Here is an 18,435-nt window from a genome sequence, read left to right on the forward strand (position 1 = left end):
AACAGAATCCTTTGTAATTTAAAAATATTTCCTTCTTAAAATCTTTAGAATTTTAATTTTATAGTTCTGTTTATTATATTTTTTATTCCCCAAAGTGAAAGGTTCAAAGAATAACGTTAAAGATCATTTGGTATTACAGTTTTTCCATTAGTCAAAATTAAAAATTTGAAAATAATTTTATAGTCCATTTGGTATTCTAAGGTTGAATTTTTTAAAAATATAAAGCAAATTGTGTTTTTTCTATTAACATTTCCTAAATCAACTCACATGAAAATTAATAGATTATCATCATATATGAGGATCATTTTTCTCTCACTGAGCATTAGAATATGTTCACTTTACTGCTTATCAGTAGCCCAGTTTTGATTCTCTAACTGAAGTATTTGTGTCTGCCCTCTGAACTGGCGCAAGGTTTTGAGCCCTTTAAAAAAATTTGTGTATGTGTGATAAAAATATACGTAACATAAAATTCACTACTTTCATCGTTTTTAAGTATAAGTGAAGTCACATTAAAAGCACTTACAATGTTGTGTAATCATTGCCACTGTTTCTAAAACTTTTTCATCATTCAAAAAGAAATATTGTACCTGGCCGGGTGGAGTGGCTCACGCCTGTAATCCCAACACTTTGACAGGAGGATCACGAGGTCAAGAAATCGAGACCATACTGGCCAACATGCTGAAACCCCGTCTCTACCAACAATAGAAAAATTAGCTGGGCGTGGTAGCACGCGCCTCTAGTCCCAGCTACTTGGGAGGCTGAGGCAGGAGAATTGCTTGAACCTGGGAGGCAGAGGTTGCGGTGAGCTGAGATTGCGCCACTGCACTCCAGCCTGGCGACAGAGCGAGACTCCCATCTCAAAAAAAAAAAAAAAAGAAAAGAAATATTGTACCCAAGAAGCAGTAACTTGTTATTCTCTCTTGTTTCAACCCCTAATAACCTGTATTCTACTCTCAGTGAATTTGCCAACTTATTATAAGCACCTCATATAAGTGGAATCATACAATATTCTTGTTAATATTTGCATAATATTTTTCACAGCATAATGTTTTTCAAAGTTCATGTATTTTGTATCATATATTAAAACTTCATTTTTTTATGGCTGAATAATCTATTGCAGATGCTCTTTGACTTATGATGGAGTTATGTCCTGATAAACCCAATTTAAGTCGAAAATACCATAAGTTGAAAATATATTTAATACCCTGATAAACCCATTATAAGGTTAAAAATCGTAAGTGAAACTATTGCTAAGTCAGGGACCATCTGTATGTATATATATAATATATAATACATATATATAACATATGCAATCTTATATAAGATTATCATAATATATGATATAAGATTATCATATATAAATCATATATAATAGGTGATATATATGATATCATACATAATAGATGATATATCATATATCATTGTATATAATATATAAGATTGTATTACATAATATATGATATAAGATCATATATGATATCAGATATAATATATAAGATTATCATATAATATACTCTTAGATATATAAAATTATATAGATTATATAATGTATAATATATATTATATATAGGATTATCTATTATATGATTATCATATATCAGATTACATATGTACATTATAACATATATAAGATAACATATTTATAATATACACACACACACACATATATCACAGTTGGTTTATCCATTCATCTGTTGATAGACTCTTAGCTTGTTTCTACCTTTGGCTATTGTAAATAGTGCTACAGTGGACATTGGCATAGAAGTATCTGTTTGAATCTCTGTTTTCATTTCCTTTGGGTATATACCATACAATGGAATTGCTGGATTATATGAAAATTCTATGATTAATTTTTTAAGGTACCACCAAACTGTTTTCCACATTGGCTGTACCATTTTGCATTCCCACCAGGAGTGCAGAAGAGTTACAATTTCACCACATCCTTACCAACATTTGTTATTTTCTCTTTTTTTGATAATAGTCATCCTAATGCATATGATGTTACCTTATTGTGGTTTTGATGTGCATTTCCCTAATGACTAGGGATGTTTAACATCTTTTCATGTGCTTATTGGCCATTTGTATACCTTGTCTGGAGAGATGTCTTTTGAAAACCTTTGCTGGTTTTGAATTGAGTAATGGCTTTGTTTTGGTTTTTTTTTTTTTACGGGTTTTTGAGTTATAGGAGTTCTTTATATATTCTGGACCTTGACCCTTACTTAGATGTATGATATTCAAATACTTTCTCCTTGTGATAGTATTTTGTGTTGCTCAAAAGTTTTTAATTTGAGGAAGTCTAGTTTATATATTTTTATTTCTTTTGTGGCCTTTGTTTTTGTTGCCATATCCAATGAATCATGGCCAATCAAGAGTTGTGTAGTTTTAGCTCTTCCATGTAGGTTTTTGATCTATTTTGAGTTAATTTTATATGGTGTAAGACAAAAGTCCAACTTCATTCTTTTTTATGTTGATATCTAGTTTTCTCAATACTATGTGTTGAAAAGACTGCCTTTTCCCCATTGAATGGTCTTGGCACCCTTGTCAAAAATCATTTGACCATTTATGTCAACACTATTTCTGTGCTCTTTATTCTATTCCATTGGTCTATAGATCTGTCATTATGCTAGTACCACGTTTTTGCTTACTATAACTTTGTACTAAATTTTGGCTCAGGGCTTAAAATAATAATATCAACATTTGAAATCAGTGTGTGTAAGTCCTTTCGCCATGATTGTAAGTTTCCTGAGGCCTTCCCAGCCCTGCAGAACTGTGAGTCAACTAAACCTCTTTTCTTTATAAATTATCCAGTCTGAGGCAGTTCTTTGTGCATGCCTAAGACTAGCATGAGAATGGACTAATACAGTAAATTAGTGCTGAGGGAGTGGGGCGCTGCTATAAGGATACCTGAAAATGTGGAGGAGGGTACTTTGGAACAGGGTAACAGGCAGAGGTTGGAACAGTTTGGAGGGCTCAGAAGAAGACAGGAAAATGTAGGAAAGTTTCGAACTTCCTAGAGACTTGGAGGGCTCAGAAGAAGACAGGAAAATATAGGAAAGTTTGGAACTTCCTAGAGACTTGGAAGGCTCAGAAGACACGAAGATGTGGGAAAGTTTGGAACTTCTTGGAGACTTGTTGAATGGCTTTGACCAAAATGCTGATAGTGATATGGACAATGAAGTCCAGGATGAGGTGGTCTCAGATGGAGATGAGCAACTTATTAGGAACTGGAGCAAAGGTAACTCTGCTATGCTTTAGCAAAGAGACTGGTGGCATTTTGCCACTGCCCTGGAGATCTGTGGAACTTTGAACTTGAAAGAAATGATTTAGGGTATCTGGTGGAAGAAATTTCTAAGCGGTGAAGTGTTCAAGAGGAAACAGAGCATAAAAGTTTGGAAAATTTGGGCCAGGTGCAGTGGCTTACGCCTGTAATCCCAGCACTTTGGGAGGCCAAGGTGGGTGAATCATGAGGTCAGGAGATTGAGACCATCCTGGCTAACACAGTGAAACCCTGTTTCTACTAAAAATACAAAAATTAGCCGGGCGTGGTGGCAGGCACCTGTAGTCGCAGCTACTTGGGAGGCTTAGGCAGGAGAATGGCGTAAGTAAATCTGGGAGGTGGAGCTTGCAGTGAGCCTAGATCGCACCACTGCTCTCCAGCCTGGGCAACAGAGTGAGACTACTTCTCAAAAAAAAAAAAAAAAAAAAGTTTGGAAAATTTGCAGCCTGACTGTGTGATAGAAAAGAAAAACCCATTTTCTGGAGAGAAATTAAAGACAGCTACAGAAATTTGCATGAGTAACAGGGAGCCCAGTGTTAATAACCAAGACAATGGGGAAAATGCCTCTAGGACATGTCAGAGACCTTCACAGCAGCCCTTTCATCACAGGCCTCTAGAAGGAAAAAATGGTTTCCTGGGCAGGGCCCAGGGTTGCCTCTGTTCTGTGCAGTCCTGGGGCATGGTGTCCTGCATCCCAGCTGTGTCAGCTCCAGCCATGGCTTAAAGGGTCAAAGGTATGGCTTGGGCCATTGCTTCAGAGGGTGCAAGCCCCAAGCCTTGGTGACTTCCATGTGGTGTTGGGCCTGTGGGTGCACATAAGTTAGTAACTGAAGTGTGGGAACCTCCTCCTAGATTTCAGAGGAGATATGGAAAAGCCTGGATGACTAGGCAGAAGTCTGCTGCAGGGGTGGAGCACTCATGGAGAACCTCTGCTAGAGCAACAAGGAAGGGAAATGTGGAGTTGAAGCCCCCACACAGAGTCCCCACTGGGGCACAGCCTGGTGGAGCTGTGAGAAGAGGGCCATGGTCCTCCAGACCCCAGAATGGTAGATCCACTGACAGCTTGCACCATGCACCTGGAAAAGCTGCAGGCACTCAAAGCCAGCCCATGAAAGCAGCCAGGAGGGGAGCTGTACCCTGCAAAGCCGTAGAGGCGGAGTTGCCCAAGGCTGTGGGTGCCCACCTCTTGCATCAGTGTGACCTGGATATGCGACATGGAGTCAAAGGAGATCATTTTGGAACATTAAGGTTTAAAGACTTCTCTATTGGATTTTGGACTTGTATGGGGCCCATAGCCCCTTTGTTTTGGCCAATTTCTACCATTTGGAATGGGTGTAGTTACCCAATGCTTATACCCTTGTATCTAGGAAGTAACTAACTTACTTTTGATTTTGTAGGCTCACAGGTGGAAGGGACTTTCCTTGTCTCAGATGAGACTTTGGACTTGGACTTTTGGGTTAATTCTGGAATGAGCTAAGATTTTAGGGAACTGTTGGAAAGGCGTGATTGTGTTTTGAAATGTGAGGACATGAAATTTGGGCGGGGCTGGGGTGGAATGATATGGTTTGATTACGCCCCCACCCAAATGTCATCTTGAATTACAGTGTCCATAATCCCCACATACCGTGCACGGGAACTGGTAGGAGGTAACTGAATCATGGCGGGGGGAGGCGGGGGTTACCCCCATACTGTTCTTGTGATAGTGAGTGAGTTCTCCTGAGATCTGATGGTTTCATAAGGGGCTTTCCCCACTTTGCTTGGCACTTCTCCTTCCTGCCACCATGTGAAGAAGGATATGTTTGCTTCTCCTTCCACCGTGACTGTAAGTTTCCTGAGGCCTCCCCAGCCCTGCAGAACTGTGAGTCAATTAAACCTCTGTTCTTTATAAATTACCCAGTCTTGGCCAGTTCTTTATAGCAGCATGAAAATGGAGTAATACAATTATTTTGGCTTTTCAGGGTCCCTTAACATTTGTTATAGAAAAACTACAGGCATGCATCATCTTATTTGTGCTTCCCTGTATCGAGCTTTGAAGAACTGCATTTTTTACAATTTGAAGATTTGTGACAACCCTGCAATTAGCAAGTCTGTTGGTGCCATTTTTCCAATAGTACATGCTCACTTTATGTCTCTGTGTCACATTTTGGTAATTCTTGCAATATTTCAAACTTTCTCATCATTATTATATCTGTGATGGTTATCTGTGATCAGGATCTTTGATGTAGCTATTGTAATTGTTTTGAGGTACCAGGAACTGTGCCCATATAAGAATGTTAACTCAATCAGTAAATGTATGTGTGCTAACTGTTCTGTCAACCAGCTATCCCCCCGTCTCTCCTTCGCTGGCCTCCCTATTCACTCCCTATACACTTCATTGTGTCACTGAGACATAACAGTATTGAAATTAGGAAAATTAACCATACAGTGGTCTTTAAAGTGGTCTTTAAGTGTTCAAGTGAAAGAAAGCATGGCATATTTGTCATTTTAAATCAAAAGCTAGAAATGATTAAGCTTACCAAGGAAGGCTTGTTGAAAGCTGAGACAGGCCAAGAGGTAGGCCTCTTGCCAAACAGTTAAGCTATGAATGCATTGGGAAAAGTTCATAAACTCATGAATGACAAGAAAGAGAAACGACCTTATTGCTGATATGGAGAAAGTTTTAGTTGTCTGGATAGATCAAACCAGCCACAATGTTCCTTCAAGTCAAAGCCTAATCCAGAGTAAGATGCTGTTTCTTCAATTCTGTGAAGGCTGAGAGAGGTGAGGAAGCTGCAGAACATTTGAAAGATAGCAGAGGTTGTACTAATGAGGTTTAAGGAGAGAAGCCATAACGTAAAAGTGTATGGCGAGCTGCAGCAAGTTACCTATATCTAGCAAAGATAGTTGATATAGGTGGGTACATGAAGTAACAAATTTTCAATGTAGATTAAACAGCCTTCTGTTGGAAGAAGATGCTATCTAGGACTTTTCATAGCTGGAGAGAAGTCAATGCCTGGCTTTGAAGCTTCTCAGGACAGGCTCACTCTCCTAAGGGGATAATGGCAACTGGTGTCTTTAAGTTGAAGCCAGTGCTCATTTACCATTATGAAAATCCCAAGGCCCTTAAGAATTGTACTAAATCTACTCTGCCTGTTCTTTATAGACAGAACAACAAAGCCTGGGTGACAGCGCATGTGTTTATAGCATGGTTTACTGAATATTTTAAAATGTGTGGGTCTCCCATGTATGTCTAGAGTATCTCCGCCATTACAAGAGAATTCTTCAAAGATCGTTCCTGGATAACCTCATCTCTATTTCTAGCTTCTGCTGAAAAGATTGATTGGACTCATTAGTCACATACCTAGTCACTTCAGAAAAGGTTTTTCAGCCACATCCTTGGCCCTTCTCCAGAGCATGCTTTAGCATCTTTTACAATTCAGATAGGTTAAGAAATCTCCAAATCATAGGTTTTTCTTTGCTTAACAATTTCTTCCTCAATTTATCTCTTTTGTTTCACATTTTACTGTAAGCAGCCTAGAGAAAACAGTCTACGCCATTAACACTTTTGCTTGGAAATCTCCTTAGCTACATATTCAAGTTAATTGCTTACCAAGTTCTACTTTTCGCCACATAGTAGAACCCATTTCAGCCAAGTTTTCTGCCACTTTACAACAAGGACTGCTTTTTCTTTACTTTCCAATACCATATTCTTCATTTCCTTCTTGAGAGTTCATCAGAAACCTTTTTAATGTTCCTATTTCTGTCAACATTCTCTTCATGATAATGTAGTATTCTTTAAGGTGATAGCTTTCTTTACCTCTTCTCTTCCTTCTGAGCCCTCAGCAGAGTTCTCTTAAGATTTCTTTTTCTACCAAAAATTTCTTCAAGGCAACCTAGGCTTTTTCTGCTTTTCTATTTTTAGGTATCTATCACAGCAACACTCCAGTTTTTGGTATGAAAATCTATGTTAGTTCTCTAAAATTACCATAACAAATGAACAAAAACTTGGTGACTTACACAGAGTTTAATTTTCTAACAATTTTGGAGGTCAAAAATACGAAGTCAAATTGTCAGCAGGGCTATATTTATTATGAAAACTCTAGGGGGGCATCCTTCTTTGCTTCTGCAGCTTATGGTGGCATGTTATTCCTTGCCCTGAGGCAGTGTAACTCCAGGCTGACTTCATTTTCACATTGTTCTTTTCTCTGTGTCTTCCTATGTCCTTTTCTGTCTCTAATGAGGACATTCTCGTTGGATTTAGGACCCTTTGTAATCTAGTATGATCTCACATTGGTCCTTACCTTAATTACATCTGCAAAGACCCTTTTTCCAAATAAGGTCATGTTCTGAGGTTCCAGTTGAACATAAATTTGGGTAGGGGAGGCAGGAAGGGGGACCATTTCTCAACTCACTATAGTCTCTTTTTAGGTAATTATATTATAAATGGTGTTGTGTAATCTATGTACAAAGTTTAAAAAATTTCAAGCCTTGTGAATAATTATTTTGGCATTATGTTACAACGTACTAATACCTTTAATGTTTATATTAGAGAATGCTGAACCGGAAAATCATTTTTCTTCTCAGACTTTATAATATATATAGAAGTAGGGGGTTATTTAATGTACTGCCTTTTTTTTTTTTTAGATGGAGTCTCGCTTTGTCGCCAGGCTGGAGTGCACTGCAACCTCCGCCTCCTGGGTTCAAGTGATTCTCCTCCTACCTCAGCTTCCCAAGTAGCTGGGATTACAGGCACGTGCCACCATGCCCGGCTAATTTTTGTATTCTTAGTAGAGACGCGTTTTCACCATGTTGGCCACGATGGTCTCGACCTCTTGACCTTGTGATCCACCCTCCTCGGCCTCCCAAAGTGCTGGGATTACAGGCATGAACCTTTGCTTTTTAATGTGGATAGTGCACATTACATGCATACACATATGTGAATAAATAGCTCTAAAGTTCTGTTGATTTAGAGAAGTTGGTTACTCAATATTTATTCACATCAATGTAGTAAGATCCTAAATTACCTCTTTAATTAGAATAGTGGTTGTCTCTAGTTTTTTGGAATGATTAGAGATTAGATGTGAGATTAGATTTCCTTGAAATTTTTGCGTGTTTCAAGATCGAATTTAAAAACATTTAGCAAGTTCTTAAATAACTCAGAGGAAAAATTTTTATGAATAACAAATATAATTTAAGTATATTTAGTTGTGTCTTACAATTATGTGAGATTGTTAAGATTTTTAAGATCAAGCATGGTGCTTGTAAGTGGATGAAACGATATATTTAAACAGACTATTGTTACAGGAGAAAACTCATTTTTAAAGGTACTGGGATAAAAGAAGAAAAAAAGCGGTAGCGTCATAAAGAGAGAAGATTGAATTAAAAATTTGAATTGATACAGAAATGCATTACAAAAGAGGAGGAAGATAGACTGGCAGAAACGAAGAATTATCAGAAAAGTGAAATGTGTAAAAGCAAAGGCAAGAGATAAGATAAGAAGACTAAGGAGAGCAAAAGATGATAAGTAATGCAACTAATGGTTTACTGCTAAAGGGTAGAAGATAAATATATCAGAGTTTCTTTCAGCTTCAGTCAAATTGATGGTAATTATTAGAATGAAACCATATTCTTTATATCATTCGCCCAAGTTAAACTGCTTGTGTCATTTTGTCAGAAAATAGGAATCATTTTACATATTAATTAAATTTCAAGTAAATGTTACATTATGTATTAATAACATACTGATATGTGATATTGTATATTATATAGATATATGCAATTATGTATATTTAAAAGTGAATATGCATATATTGTTTTAAAGGCAAAAGTTTTTTTGTGGCAGACACTGAAAAGTCACACGCAAACTCACACAAAGCAAACTTTAACATTTCAAATAAAAATAAAACTTTTTGGCCGGGTGCGGTGGCTCACGCCTGTAATCCCAGCACTTTGGGAGGCCGAGGCAGGCGGATCACAAGGTCAGGAAATCAAGAGCATCCTGGCTAACACGGTGAAACCCCGACTCTACTAAAAATACAAAAAAATTAGTTGGGCATGGTGGCGGACACCTGTAGTCCCAGCTACTCGGGAGGCTGAGGCAGGAGAATGGCTTGAACCCGGGAGGCGGAGCTTGCAGTGAGCCGAGATTGTGCCACTGCACTCCAGCCTGGGTGACAGAGCAAGACTCTGTCTCAAAAATAAATAAATAAATAAATACATAAATAAATAAATAAATAAATAAATAAAAATAAAAAAAATAAAAAATAACACTTATTTTCTTAATCATAAGAACTAAGATAGAATTATTATAATTGACTATGAGGCAGATTTTGACATCCAAGTCAGTGGATGTATTGTTTTGCCTTCGTCGTATTATAACTGGTCACAAGGTTTTTTTTTTACAGTATCACACATTCGTTATATTCAGTACATATCTAATTTAGTCTTATATGACTAGTATTGTATTCTGCTTTTCTACTGCTTTTTTATTCTTAAAATTAACCTCAGGTATTCATGCTGACCTGTAGAAGTTAATGTTTGTATCCTTTCTATATCTCAGTCTAGAAGAGTTTAATGAACTGTTGATGGTTGCCCTGTCAACTCATTTAACTCTTGGACCGTAATAGTTCTTTCTAGTTGATCTCATATAATCTATTAGCTATTACTTTCTTCTTTGACCTGAATTCTCTGATGGATAAAGGACTTTAATATTCTCTGTTTTTTTAAGTCATTTTTTCCAAAGCGTCATAAAATTCCTGAATTCAAGATCTCATGGACCCATTAAGAGGAAGATGCACCTTTACAACTGTCATTCAGCCATAGTATATACTACTAATTCAACTCAATATGGTTGAAAATAGCTTTCAACTAATACAATTTTGATTTCCTGCTTTAGGATTCCTGAAATCATGGATCACCCACCTATGCTTTGAGACATGCTTTATTTTTTTTTTTTCTGGAAGCCCTGCAACTTCCCTAAAAATTGAATGAATTATAGAACAGACCTATGGTAAGTGGGCTTTTTCCTCCTTTTTCTTCTGTCGGTTTCATGTTCAACTTAACTCTTATGACTGTTGTAATGCTGCTCCCTGCTGGACACAGTGTAATTTTGTAAAGTTGGCACTTAATAGATGGGCAAATAACTGGTTAGTTGGACCCACTAAGGAGGGGAATCTTTGGCTGCATTCACAAAAACCAATAGTATGCAACAAAAGCAACTATTATAAAGGTGCTGTATCATTGCCATCATGTTGATACCTGGAGCCTGATGAAAGTACTGATAGTCTTGTTTCAAAATTTCATTGTCTGCTTCCCGTTGAGCGGCATCTAAAAGTTGGAATAACTGTACACACTGAAGGATGCTTCTAGGTGGTGAACCTTTGAGGATTTTGTAAATTGTGTGGGGTTTTTTTGTAATGTAAGTTAGTTTACTGTTAAGTGTTCTGTAATAATTTCCATTCCCTGTACTTTTGTTTTTCCAAAGAAAATATATAAAACTGCCCCAGTATAATTTACGTTAGACATCGTATATCTATGCTATAATCCAGCTATCATGTTTTCTGGTACTCATAGTGTGGATTTCATCTGTAGTGTCTGTGACTTGCCTATCATGGACCTTCATGTTGTATGCATAGACAAGTGCTCCTAAAATTATTTTAAAATGTGTGAAAGTTAGAAGTGTGTTTCTTCCTACCTTAGGGCTAAGCTATTGTATTTTTTGAAATGCAGCATGCCTCAAATTATTACCTGAATATCATTTGGAATTAATGAGCATGCATTTTCTTGAAAAGAAGAATGACAGACAGAAACAACATGGAGCTGCTAAGCCAAGATCTGGCAGGATAACTGATCTTATATTATTTAAAGGCCTGGTATTATTTTGTAGCTATTAAGTAAGCCTCTGAAATCTACTTTTAATTAGGATTGTGGAGAATTAGGCATAGTAACTTGTTTCTTCATTATTAAAATATTGCATTAAAAATTAGAAATGTAGATCAAGGAAATTGTTGACAGCAGAAAGGAATCCTTCCTTTTTATAAAAATATATTAGTATTATTTTAGAAAGTATATAATTATAACTTGTTGTTGTAAAATGTGATACAGGAACATAAATATATAATACAATGAATAATTATAAATTAAATATTTAGCATACATCTTTGTAACCATAGAGTATTACTGGCATCCCAGAAACTCTTGATATACTTTCTTTTCTTTAGAGGTAACCAGTATCATGACTTTAATGGTAATTATTTATACAATTTTTAATATAACTTTGTCACTTTATGTGTATTCCTAAGCAGTATGTTTACTTTTTTTTGCCTCTTTTTAATCTTTATGAATCGTGTATTCTTTCTTCCTTTACTCAGTATTATGTTTTGAAGAGTTGTCCATGTAGTTATGTGTAGTTTTATTTCATTCATTTTTGTTATTATGTATTATCTCTTTGAATTAAATGTGCCAGAATTTATTCATCCATTCTGCTGTTGGTAGATCATTGAGTTGTTTCTAGTATTTGATGACATTGCTGAGAATGTGTTTTAAAAAATATCCTGGTTACATATCATGTGTACATTTGTTTATATCCTGACAGTAACAATATTAAATGTTGGGGAAGTTTCTAAAATGATTATCATTTCTTTTATTGTAGGCCTTACATATATAGTAAAGTGACGTATAGTTTGAGATAGTTTAAATATAGAGTACATATAGATAGATCTAGTTATAGTATGGATGTAGATACAGGACCTAATGCAGTAACTCTTTGTTTCACTTTGTTAGCACACTTATTCTATTTAGTAACATGTCATGCCTTCTATAACTCCTTTACTTTACTGATGAAGAAACTAAGGACTAGAGAGACTGAGTCCCTTGAACAAGGCCATTTAGCAAATTGGAGCTAGAAACCAGACTAACCTGTCTACTTTGGCAGTTACAACTTAAAGTAAAATGAAATCAGGACTTTTCTTGAGTGTTGCAGTCATTTAAGTGAAAATATGCCTAAATAGCTTGCAGAAAAAATCAGATATTCTTTTGGCTATTAACTAAGAACTGGCTTAGCATAGAAAGTTGCATGTCTATCGCAAGGAAAGGTCATTACAAGAAAAAAAATTTGCACATCTAAAGCCCCCATAATGTTATTGCACTTTATCACAGTTCATCTTCTAAAGGGTAACCACTGTATATTCTGATTTTAACTGAGACGTTTTACTTTGAGTACTTCATCAGAAAAACGTACGTCTTTGTTCTCTTAAACAGAATACGCTTTTAAGTTTTTTTATAATGGCTCTGAGTTGTTACTGTGAACATCAGTCATTTTACAGAATTAAAGTGATTTCCTCAGAATTGTATGCTGTGTTGGACTGTTTTCTTCTAAATTATCCTAGCCTGATAAGCTTTTTTGTCCTTAGAGCTACTGTGATGTGTTTTCTCATTTGTTTTGTTTTCTTTTACATTTGTTAGGTAATTCTTGCTTTTTGTTGTCAGTGCCTTCTGTTTGACTCATATTTAAAATCAACGCATTTGCCTAACATTATGTATTACTTAGGTGAGAGCTTAAGTATGGTTCTTTCACATCTGCTGACTGTAAGAGCAGAGAATGTGTGCTAGCATTTTAAAATTCATTTTGGCATCAGCAACTAGTCTAGCCACTTTGTTTTTACAGGGTATTGAGATAACCTCAGACTGATTTCTGTCTGACCGACTGATTTCCGTCTAATATATATGCAACATAGGTTGCGTATCCTTATTTGGGGAATAAATATGATCATTTACATATTTTCCAGCTAAACAGTTGTAGGCTTATTGAAACTGATTTACTTAAGTATGACTTCAAATAGGAAGTCCAGTGGACTTGGTGTTTGTTTTCTAATTATTAAATATTTGATAGGATAGACATTGAAATAAAAATAATACATTAGAGATACTACCTGTTAAAAATGGCAGTTATAAAGGTTAAATCACTTTTGAAATTATGGCTTTAAAAAAATATAGAAGTAACACAGATTTGACTTCATGAAAACATTTAAGTGGTTTAGGAAAATATTCATTTAGAAGTGAAATGCATTTGACTTCGTATCCATTTATAAACTATTGAATGTGAATTTTTTAAAAAACTGGAATAGGGAATATATTTGTTTTTGGAGCACAGGAGATATTAGAAAGACAAACAATTGCTATCCCAGCACATTTAGGCATTAATATGCTGATTTACTGAGTTTATATGAGGTTTGTTTTTTAATTTGAAAATTTATTTGCTTTTAACCTTACTAAGTCAACAAATTTTACATTTGCATCTGGGAAAAAAAAAAAACCAAGAGCTTTATGTAGTTTATTGCGGTGAGCACATTGTTGGAAATTGCCTTATAAACAAAGTATTTTAGAGGCCCGGAGAGAGGAATAGCTTTTTTTCAGGATAAATCAGAGATGCATTATGTTGTGGAAGTGCAAAATGATGCAACTCCTGTGGAATGCAAATTGGCAATTTCTAGAAAAAGACCGATGCATTTACCTCATCTCAGTACCAATTTTGGGAATTTATTACAGAAATTCTTGTGTGTACTTAAAAATAACATATGTATAGGAGTTTTCATTGTAGCTTTGTGTGTGGTAGCAAAAGATTGGAAATTCCTTAGTGTCTATTGGCAACGTGTTCGTTAAATGAACTATGACATAACTATACAATGAAATACTCTACAGCTGTTAAAAAAAATGGATTTTTTTCTATATGAAAATTTGGAAAGTTTTTCACATACCATTGTTATTTGGAAAAAGCAGAATTCAAAACAATGTACAGTAAGGTATTTTTTGTGTAAATTGGGAGGGGAATAAAACCATATATTCATATTTGCTTATATTTACATAACAAAATCTGGAGGTTTATGCAAAATCTGAATCTTTGTGGGGATGAAGAAGAAAACAGGGAAGATGGGACTTTTACTATATATATCTTTTAGGTTAGTTTTAACTTTTGAATATGTTAGTAGTTGAAAATAGTTTTATTTGTAAATCAAATGAGAGTGAAAGAAAGGGGCAAGCCTGCTATATTTACTGTAAAATTAGCTATTTTTATTCTATTTTCCCTAGAGCCTGGCAGATAGTAAGCAGTGAATAAATAAATATTTGTTATACAAATTAAACATAAACTATAATAATCTTTGGATGATCTTTCCTAGCTTATCTCTTAAAGCATCTTTTCAATATAAGAAAAAAAGTATTAGCCGGGCGCGGTGGCTCACGCTTGCAATCCCAGCACTTTGGGAGGCCAAGGCGGGCAGATCACGAGGTCAGGAGATCGAGACCATGGTGAAACTCCGTCTCTACTAAAAATACAAAAAATTAGCCGGGTGTGGTGGTGGGCGCCTGTAGTCCCAGCTACTCAGAGAGGCTGAGGCAGAAGAATGGCGTGAACCCGGGAGGCGGAGCTTGCCGTGAGCCGAGATCGTGCCACTGCACTCCAGCCTGGGTGACAGAGTGAGACTCCATCTCAAAAAAAAAAAAAAAAAAAAAAGTATTATAAATCATATATTGATTCTAGTATGGAAACAAGGGAAATATTTAATTGGGAGATATGAGATGTATATTTTATTATCAGATTATCATGAAGCTTTATTTAATGTGTATGGTATTGTTATTAAAGAGTAAATTATATTTTAATTTCATTGAAAAATTAAAATGAAGGTTTTCAAGGAATGCTATTAAATTAAGTAATACACATTCATGATTAACAAACTAATGCTTATGAAATTTGGGAGGAAGAGCAAAAACGGCAAGCATATATTCTGTATACTGTATTCTGTACCACTTTAGTTTCCCACATATAAAGGCAAATCTTCAGTCCTGAGACTATTTTAAAAGCTGTGTTGTAATAGCAATATCAGTTACTTCCAACACGAAGACTAGATATCTCTGAATACATGATTGGGATCAGGGGAAGATAATAGGGTGAATGTTAGAAATGTCTTCCATTTATAAGCATCCAGGAAGTTAACTATGTAGTTGAAAATTTGGTTATTCAAATAGATAAGGTAAGAACCCTCAGTTTTCTCCCTTAGATTATATACATGTCAGTTCCTAAATTTCTTATGACAAGGATTTTGACTATCTTTGTACATCTGTGTATTTTTATGTAAAAGTGCCTTCTTTAAAGAAAGCTACACATGCAGAAAAGTGCACACATTGTAAGTGGATAGCCTAATGAATTTTTTGTAAACCAAATATACCCATATAACCAGCACGCAGATAAAGTAAAAGAACATTATCAGCACTCCAGAAGACACCTTCATGCACCCTTCCAGTCACCATGTCCCCTCCCCCAACAAGGATAATCACTGCCTTGAATTTTAATAGGAAAGATTCATTTTTCTTGTTTTTGTATTATATATAGGAAATTATACAGTATAATTTTTGGTGTCTGATTTCCTTTGTTCAACATTGTGTCATAAGATTTATCTACATAGTTGTAGTTTGTTTTTATTGCTGCATGTAGTTGTGAATATGTAACTATTATTTATCCATTCTACTGTAGGTGGATGTTTGCGTGGTTTCTGTATAATGCTATTATGAACATTCTAATATGTATTTCTTGAGTTATGTATCTACACATTTCTTTTGGTGATATAACTAGGAGCAAAATTACTGGTCAGCAACATATATATGTTCAGCTTTAAGCAACAATGGAGAACAGTTTTCTAAAATGTTTGTATCAGGCTATATTTATAGTATGCGAGAGAGTTCTAGTTGCTCCACATGTTTCCAACACTCGTTTTTTTCCACCCATCTTTTTCATTTTTCCAATTCTGGTGGGTACAAAGTAGTATACCGTAACGATTTTACTTTATATTTCCCCAATTAATGAAGTCAAGTACTTTTTCATGTATATATTGGCTGTTTGGTTATTTTCTTCTGTGAAGTTCTGGTTCACTTCTTTGGCCCACTTTTCTGTTAGCCTATCTGTCATTTCCTTTGATTTGTGGGAGTTCTTTATATATTCAAAATATGAGTTCTTCATTGATGATAGGTATTTCAACTATTTCTTCTATGAGGTTTGTCTTTTTACTCTCTTAATAGTGCTTTTAATGAACAGAAGTTTATGTCTTTAAAGTAGTCTAGTTCATCATTGATGTTTAGTGCTTTTTAATTCTTGTTTAAGAAATATTTATCTACTTCAAGAATGTTTTATCTTCTTAGTTTTTCTTTAAAAGCATTTTTGCTTTACCTTTCGATTTAAAATTTCAGTCTGTATTTACATATTATGGAGTTTTGCAGTGCTTTTGGACTCAGTTTGTATCTGGAGACAGAAAAAATGAGGTGGACTTAGGCCGATGACCGTAATTATGTACTGTCTATAAAATACTCCCTTAAGAAAACAGTGTGTTGATTCATGTTCACCTTATATGCAGTTTTAATGTACTACTTCAGTTGTTTGTTTGCCTTTAAGGAGAGTCTACTAGAGTATTAAGGGAGGAATTTTGGGGCGAAGAGTTAAATGTTATGATTTTTAATATTTTAAGCAATAGTATTCATAAGTATGTTTATTCATGAAATACATAATTTTGTATTCACAGACACAATCCCTGTTACTTCATTTGGGCATCATCTTTAAAGCTTAGGATTTTAAATATACCTTTTTTTTTTAAATTGAGGGAAAAATTAGGTTTTAACTTTTGTCACCAAATCAAAATAAAATGCTAGCTATTTGAAAATTATTTTTATAAACTTCTTTTAAATTTTAAGTAAGATTTCTTGTGCAAGTTATTAACATTTATGAGGTCTTCAATTATTCTTTTTATTGTTCAAAAATGCATTCACTATATGTTCTGATTATGGGCTATGATGTTGTAGAAAAGTGTTTTTGCATGCCCTGATATTTTAGTTTTTATCTTGTCCATAATGTATATTATTAACTTCACGATTATTATATTACTTAATTTTATATTTATATTTCCTAATGAAAGTAATTGCCTATTTAAAAGTGTTTTTTTGTCTCCCATTACAGTGCTGAAATTAAAGAAAGGTGATTGTAATAACTCTTCACTAAGTATTTAGATATTTTTCACTTGCCAATTGCATTTTTTAGTTTAAAGCATCAAATTAAGTATTATTTTATACTGGCTTTTATTTTAATTCATGCATTTAAAAACTGAAATTCAGATAAGAGATAGTTTGAAAATAAATTCAGTATATTATTTATGAGTGGAGCAACACATTAGCATTGGGTTCACAATAGATCATATCGCTTTATTCCATCTTACAAGCTTAGCAGCACAAACAGAATAATCAACATATTATTTGGCTGTCATCTGCTGAACAGAAACCAGAGATCACAAGGAGGTTTTCCCTAGCTGTGGTGATGGCCTTTTTGTTCCAAGCCCCCATCTGGGAGGGCCATGGTGTGTTATCATATGGAACGCGGAGTTTTCTGTAATCTGCTTAGCTGCACTGCAGTTTGAATCTTCATTCCATGTTTGTGTAATTTATAATTTTAATGAGACCATGGCTCTTGTGGGCTTTGAAATATATTAAAAGCTCTTTTGTGCATATGCTTTTGTTCTTGCTTAATAGGCTCAGTGTATTTAAAACTGATGAATTTTTATTCATGAATTTGGATGTCTGGAGATTAACTCAGACTGAATATCATTGCACTCATCTATTGATGGTTAGAAAGTTTTTTTGTTATTATTTTGCTTTGGTGTGTGTGTATGTGTAATGTCTATGTGATACTTGTAACCAGAAAAGGAATAAACCTACATAATTGTAAAAGGCTAAAAATAAGTAGCATGACTAGGTCATAAAAAATTGATTTAAATTTTATTCATCTTATTTATTGATACTCATATTTCAATTTCATCTTTAGCCTCAGTATTACAGATAGATATTATAAAGGAATGATTATGAAAAAGCAACTTTTAAAATGAGTTAGTACCTTAAGAACATGTTTATATTAAAATCATATTCCAATGTGTGACAAAGATAAACTTTGTGTTTTAGTTGTATAACATCAGTTGTCTAGTCATTCTAAATGAATAATTACATTTCCTGAATTAAATTTTTTCAGTTTTACTTATTTCTATAAACCCTTTTTATTAAAGGATTTTTAAAATAATTTCATTGATGATACGATCAAAAGACTAATAGAAAAGCAGCCTACTAATAATTTATAATGTTGATCTTTTTATTTT

The 18,435-nt window shown here is 34.7% G+C and overlaps 1 protein-coding gene across 8 annotated transcripts in view; it reads left to right on the forward strand.

Annotated features, from left to right (window-relative positions):
• Positions 1-18,435, forward strand: part of IMMP1L (inner mitochondrial membrane peptidase subunit 1) — a 130,605-nt gene that overhangs the window by 11,502 nt on the left and 100,668 nt on the right. For 7 of the 8 annotated variants that reach the window (XR_010121494.1, XR_010121495.1, XR_008658402.2 and 4 more), the window contains exon 2: positions 10,152-10,265. The exons of the other annotated variant lie outside the window; for it this stretch is intronic. The gene's annotated coding sequence lies outside the window, so the exon portion shown is untranslated. The remainder of the gene's footprint in view (positions 1-10,151; positions 10,266-18,435) is intronic. 8 annotated transcript variants of the gene reach the window in all.

This window comes from Symphalangus syndactylus, chromosome 6 (genome assembly GCF_028878055.3).
Source record: "Symphalangus syndactylus isolate Jambi chromosome 6, NHGRI_mSymSyn1-v2.1_pri, whole genome shotgun sequence".
NCBI classification, from domain to species: domain Eukaryota; kingdom Metazoa; phylum Chordata; class Mammalia; order Primates; family Hylobatidae; genus Symphalangus; species Symphalangus syndactylus.